Below are 6,000 nucleotides of genomic sequence, written 5' to 3' on the forward strand. Positions count from 1 at the left end.
GCCAGTCCTCCTCTTTGTTGCTGAGGAAACCTGGCCCTGAGCTAACATCGTGCCCATCTTCCTCTACTTTTATATGTGGGACGCCTACCACGGCGTGGTGTGCCAAGTGGTGCCATGTCCGCACCTGAGATCCAAACCGGCGAACCCCAGGCCGCTGAGAAGCGGAACGTGCAAACTTAACCACTGTGCCACTGGGCCGGCCCGGAATGAATTGTTGATACATACCACCACATTGTGTGACAACAGAAGACACAATAGAGTACCATTTATATGAAATTCTAGAAGAGGAAAATCTAATCTTAAATTGGAATCTAAATAGAATCAGTAGTTGCCTGGGGCCAGGATTGTCAGTGTTAACTGAGAAGGGAAGAGAGAAAATCTTTTGAAGAAATGGAAATGCTCTATATCCGGATTGGGTTGCTGGTTACACTAGTGCGTAAATGTCAAAACTCATCAGACTATTAACTTTAAAAGGTGCATTTTACTCTACATAAATTATACCTGAGTAAAGTTGATTAAAAATAAAAAAATATTGTACTTCAGATTTTTTTCCCTAATTCAAACTGGTCTTCTCAAATCGGGGAAATGTCTTTTTTTTTTCATTCTCCTTTAGTCTACTGAGTACCAAGACCTTATTAATAATTCTACCAATATTTACTCAGCACCTAAGTCCCAGGTGCTACTCTAGGCTCTGAAGCAATTTACCGAACAAAACATACAAAACTCTCTACCTGGTGGACCTACAATTGATTACCAGGAACAAGAAGTTCCCTGCAGATTATTCCATCCTGGAAAATAGCATGACTTTTCATTACAAGCTTATGATTTCATTTTTGTAGGTGTCTTTATGTGGCTACACTTTATGAAGCTCCCTGTGTTAAAGGTATAGATTTATCATAATAAGATGCTAATTATGAACAACTATTCTTGAAGCTCAAACTGAGTTAATGCCTCAATTTTCCCAATGTGACTGAGCCAGACAGACTTAAAATGGAAGCGATTTTAATTGGTTCTGCCACCTTTCTCTGTGGTCTTGTACAAACCCCACAGCCTCTTGGAGGACCTCATTCCAGGAGACTAGCTAGGTACTTGGGGAGATGACATAATAAATTGCCCTCTCTCCAAGTAGGGCATCACACCAGGTGAGGAAGGTCCTTCTGGTCTTTCTGATGACCTCTGCATCCTTGAGGTCCACAATTTGTGTAGCACAGGTTTTGTTTGCTAATCCCAGTCAAAACTCTGGTGTTTCTGATGCTGAAGGGACCCTCTTTCAGTTCTCACTGACACCCTTGTTCCCAGTGCCTGATTGCAACTCCCCTTTGCTTTTCAGCTTGGGTGGTCCACCCCTTGCCTTCTGCCCACAGAGTCACCTCCCACCTGCCCTCTATCCCCTGTGGAGAACACACACTTTAGTTAATACTCTCAGCCATTTTCTGTGCCCCTTGTTGGAAACTTCTGGTTCTCTTTTAATCCTTGCCCAGGCCCTGGGGACCCCGGGGTGGCTCTATGTCAGGCCCAACCACTAGGCATTTCTCTCAGAAATTTCTCTTCCCCGAGCCATACCAGCTCTGGGCATCTCTCAGAGGTATACATTGTTTTGTTGGGTTTTTTTAAAGATTTTATTTTCCCTTTTTCTCCCAAAGCCCCCTGGTACACAGCTGTGTGATTTCAGCTGTGGGCCCTTCTAGTTGTGGCATGTGGGATGCGGCCTCAGCATGGCGTGACAAGCGGTGCCATGTCCACGCCCAGGATTCGAACTGGCGAAACCCTGGTCCGCTGCAGTGAAGCCTGCGAACTTAACCACTCGGCCACAGGGCCGACCCCGAGGTATACAACTTTTTAGGCTGAACTAAAATGGCTCCTGTGAACCTTCAGAGCCTTTCCAACCCAAGGTTAGATTGTGAGACAGGATAAAAATAGAGAAATGAATACTTACGGGAAATAAACTAAATATCCAAGAAGGGAAAAAAAAATACCAAGAGGTATTGTTGAATTTTTGTCCTCTTTTCCCTCATTTCCCATGCCTTACACACACACAAAAAGATAGAGAGCAGAGCTGAATATCTGAACATTAACACAGCATATTGAATAGAACAAAAGAATCACTCTAAACAACCGTTTGGTAATGCAAGTTTGTCAGACTCAGTATTTATTTTGAGGCAGTATTATGTTCCAGGAATTTCACGAGGTGCTTTCCCACACATCATCTCTTAACAATCCATTGAGGTAGGAATGGCCTTCTTCCTCCTAGTAAGGATAAGGAAACTGAGACTCATAGAGATTAGAGGATTTACCCAGAGCCACCAAATTCAATAAATGATAAAATCAGGCCTGAAAGTCTATCCTTCTTTCTGACTGTCAGGAATAATTGCCTCAACCTTCTCTTTTGTCATTCTTCAAGATAAGATGTTTACAATCTTTTAGGGGACAAAGACATTTTATAATTAATAGTGTATTATTTTTTAGCTTCTGCTGACAGAATACCAAAACAATGAGTGTTTGCTGAAGAGGAAATGCCAAATTAAGCAAACTGAGGAGGCAGAGCTCTTGGTGGGGGGGGGGGGGGCGCTTATTTATCACATAAATGGAGCTATCAATCCTTGTGAGTATCCACTCAAACTTCTCTTTGCTTCAAATTCTCGGCTCGAGCCCCACCATCTGATGGACAAGAGTTAGGAACCTCCTTGAATACTCATCTGTGCCCCCAAAGGGCTGACACCTCACTCTGGTGACAGTGGTGGGGCGTCCCCAGTATATCCAGGCAGGAGGGATGTGCAGGTTCTGGGTGCTGTTAAACTTTTAGTCCTTGCTTCCAATGAAGGTGGGGAGTGGTAGGTGCTTAGATTGACTTCCCTGACTTGGATTGACTTTCCCCAGCAAGGGAAAGTTGGTACCTGCTTGCAGAAGCCCCCTCCCACCTGAGAAGGCTCTCGTCAACATAGAGAGGGCCTGATCCTAGGGAGGCAGTGCCTGACCAAATCAGAGATTTCATCATGTTTTTCTTTCTCTGGGAAAACAAGCCTTTTATCATATATGTCGTTGTTTTATTTGTCTTTCAGACATTTGAATTCAGTCACGTAGGAACAACTTGCTTAAAGGACTTTATGGCTGACTCCATAAAGAATGTTCACTAGCAATTGAGCCATCACAGATGTGCTGATGAAGACTTTTCTGGAAACCAGATTTGGAGAAATCTGAACCGTGGCAGTTAAGCATTAAAGGAGCATATTATTAAGGGAACCAGTGGTTACTCTACTAACAAAATAAAATCTCTTTCTTCAGATAAAGAAAGTTATATTTCACCCAATTCATCTTATCTGTAAATATGAATTTCTTTTATATCTCAGATCATCTTAAGGTGAGGATTTCACAGATGATGGTCTGGTACCAAAGAGAAAGCTATTCCAAAGTTCTTCTGGGAAGTCTTCGTCATGGCCCATTATGAAGAAGTAGTGTGGAGGATTTTGACTTGGCTAACAACACAGAGATAGAAAACATGCCCAAGACTGGTGCTGAACATTCATTCACGTGGGAAAGGAGAAGGTACAAGTGTTGAATACACATAGTAAGGCCTGCCAACATTTTCACTTCCAAGTTTCTGAAAGAATAGGATTTCATCCTGGACTGGGTAAAGAGGAAAAGGCCAAGCCAAATTTTTTCTCTGATGTCAATGTGTGGCTTCCAGGAATTCCAACAGGAGCTGCCCTTGTGACTCCAAGGTCAAAATCCACAACTCAGGGGATTTCTGTTCCAGTGAAGCCAGCTGAGTGTAGGTGTTTTCTAAGGGAGTAAGTTCACTTTCCAGAAGTTGTAGGAGTTTTGGAAGTAAAGACTCCCACAGACAATACTAGGGACATTGGGACGCTCAAGAAGACAGTCAAGCTTCTCGATTTCAGGCTTCATCCAATTATATCATTTGAAATAGATTCAAGAGATTTTATATTTCGCTTCCACCTCTTTCTACTTAAACATCCAAAGACGCCAGAAGGTTCAAGAATTTCATCTAGGAATAAAGATTCTTTAGTCTCTCTCTTCTCTGGACTACAACCTGAAAGACAATTCCTTGTTCCATGCCCCAACTGCCTACTCCTTACATCTCCCTGCAGGTTGTTGATTTCATCCTGGTTGGGTAAACAAATATGGCGCTTAATTACATTGGTCCATTCAGTTTGACATCATCCTTTGCAAATGGCTTGCATTAAGATCCAAATCAGCCATCTGGAATCTGGAACATGCTCTCTCCTATAGGGTTGCTCTTTCAATGCCAGATCTGGTCTGAACTTGAGAAACAATATCAACTGTATGAGTGATATTTTAGCCCAGAGTTTCCTCTTCTCTGGAAAATTCAGAGAATTGGAGGCACCATTCCCCCTTGACCCAATGCAGGAAATTGTGACTGTCAGTGATAGAGTGAACTCACAGACAATGTCTGAACTGGGATTAACACACACTAATGCACAGTGGGCAAGTATGGTCCAAATTCAATAGCTGCAATTTATGAAAAGAAAGGGCCGTGGGGGAAGGGAACGACTGAGGAGTCTAGGCATCTGAGTGATGTTTGAACTTTTCCCTTTAACAAGGATCTGTTTTTCTAAAAACCCAACTCTCTCAAATTAGTTGGGTCATTGTTCCTTGGGAGTTTTATTTCTCTATGGGGAGGATTTCCAACACACAGCATTACTTCTTTTCATCCTTAATTGTGATGTCTCCTGCTAATTGAAAGCTAGGCCTTGTGGTTTCCAGAACACTAATTTGTGATGGTAAAACCTTTACCTATCATAAATTATTTCATTGTTCAACAAGGATGTAAAATAATTAATTGGCTATTTGGCAGATAAGTTCAGCATTTGCAGGATCTGTTTTATAAGAAATTTTATTGATGAAAATGTGTCTAAAGCTTTAGCAATGCACTTGGCTTTAGCATTTGGCAGCAAGGAGACAAAATCTTAAAGCCAAAAACCTCCCTAGGGCATGAGGCAAAGTACAACTTCGCATCTATGTTCCTGCTGTAGGTCATTGGGGGTCTCCTTTTACAGACGATTGGCAAAAGGTTTCAGTGGCTGTTTTATGATCCGTTTTGATTTTGTATGTGAGCAAATCTCACATTTCGGCCATGAGACATACCCATGTTTTACCACATTGCCCTTAAACGATTTTTCAAGAAGTTGCATTAACTCTTAAAATTGACAAGAATAAATAGAGGCACCATAAATTTTTAAAGTTGAAGTCATAGGCATCACATGCTAACTTACTTATTGTTAAACTGTTGGGAATGGGGGTGTTTGGGGGGTGTTTTTTAGACACAGAAAAAATAAATACTCTAATTCATCATCAGCAAATATACTTGGCTGTCCTGAGGCTCTGACTTTTAGGAAATTAAACTGGGTCTATATGACACCAATCCAACCAGCTCAGTTCAACAAATGTCTCAAAAGAAAATCCTTGGAACTGATTCTGAAGTGGTAAATGGACAAAGAAAACCAACCTGATATTTAAGGTGACGCTAGATGAATGGCCACTGACTGGCTTCTTCGTTTGTAAGCCTTTCCATATTGTGTACAAAATCAGCTCATGGCAACACCATGAAAGTGCTAGTTTGCTCAATTTGTGCTTCCAATAAGCACTTCTTTCTGCTTCAAACACAACATCAAGAGTGGCAAAAGAGATGTAGGCAGTGCTCGCTCCTTGAATGTGTGTCATTTGCTATAACAAAGTGTGTATAATAAACACTTCCAGATTAAAATGTCTATTTCCACATTCAAATGTATTCTTCAAAATTAGCCTGACTAGGGGGCGGGAAGGATGCTGCCAGGAAAGAGCAGCATATTCAAAACTGCAAACAAGGAGGTCACACATTTGTGTGAATAATTTCCATCATATTGTCACTAAGATCAGAAGAACAGCTAAGAAAAATTGACTATCAGGCACAGTGCTGACATCTCTTTCTTGCTAACACAACAGAGTTCTGAACACGTTTCCATATAATTTCTCCTTTTCAAG

At 41.6% G+C, this 6,000-nt stretch overlaps 1 long non-coding RNA gene across 1 annotated transcript in view; it reads left to right on the forward strand.

Moving 5' to 3' along the window:
• LOC139080580 (uncharacterized) overlaps positions 1 to 5,747 on the forward strand; it is a 32,926-nt gene extending 27,179 nt beyond the window's left edge. Inside the window, exon 3 of the long non-coding RNA XR_011535187.1 lies at positions 3,060 to 5,747. This is a non-coding gene — a long non-coding RNA (uncharacterized lncRNA). The remainder of the gene's footprint in view (positions 1 to 3,059) is intronic.
• The last annotated feature ends 253 nt before the right edge of the window (positions 5,748 to 6,000 follow it).

This window comes from Equus przewalskii, chromosome 31, assembly GCF_037783145.1.
Source record: "Equus przewalskii isolate Varuska chromosome 31, EquPr2, whole genome shotgun sequence".
NCBI classification, from domain to species: domain Eukaryota; kingdom Metazoa; phylum Chordata; class Mammalia; order Perissodactyla; family Equidae; genus Equus; species Equus przewalskii.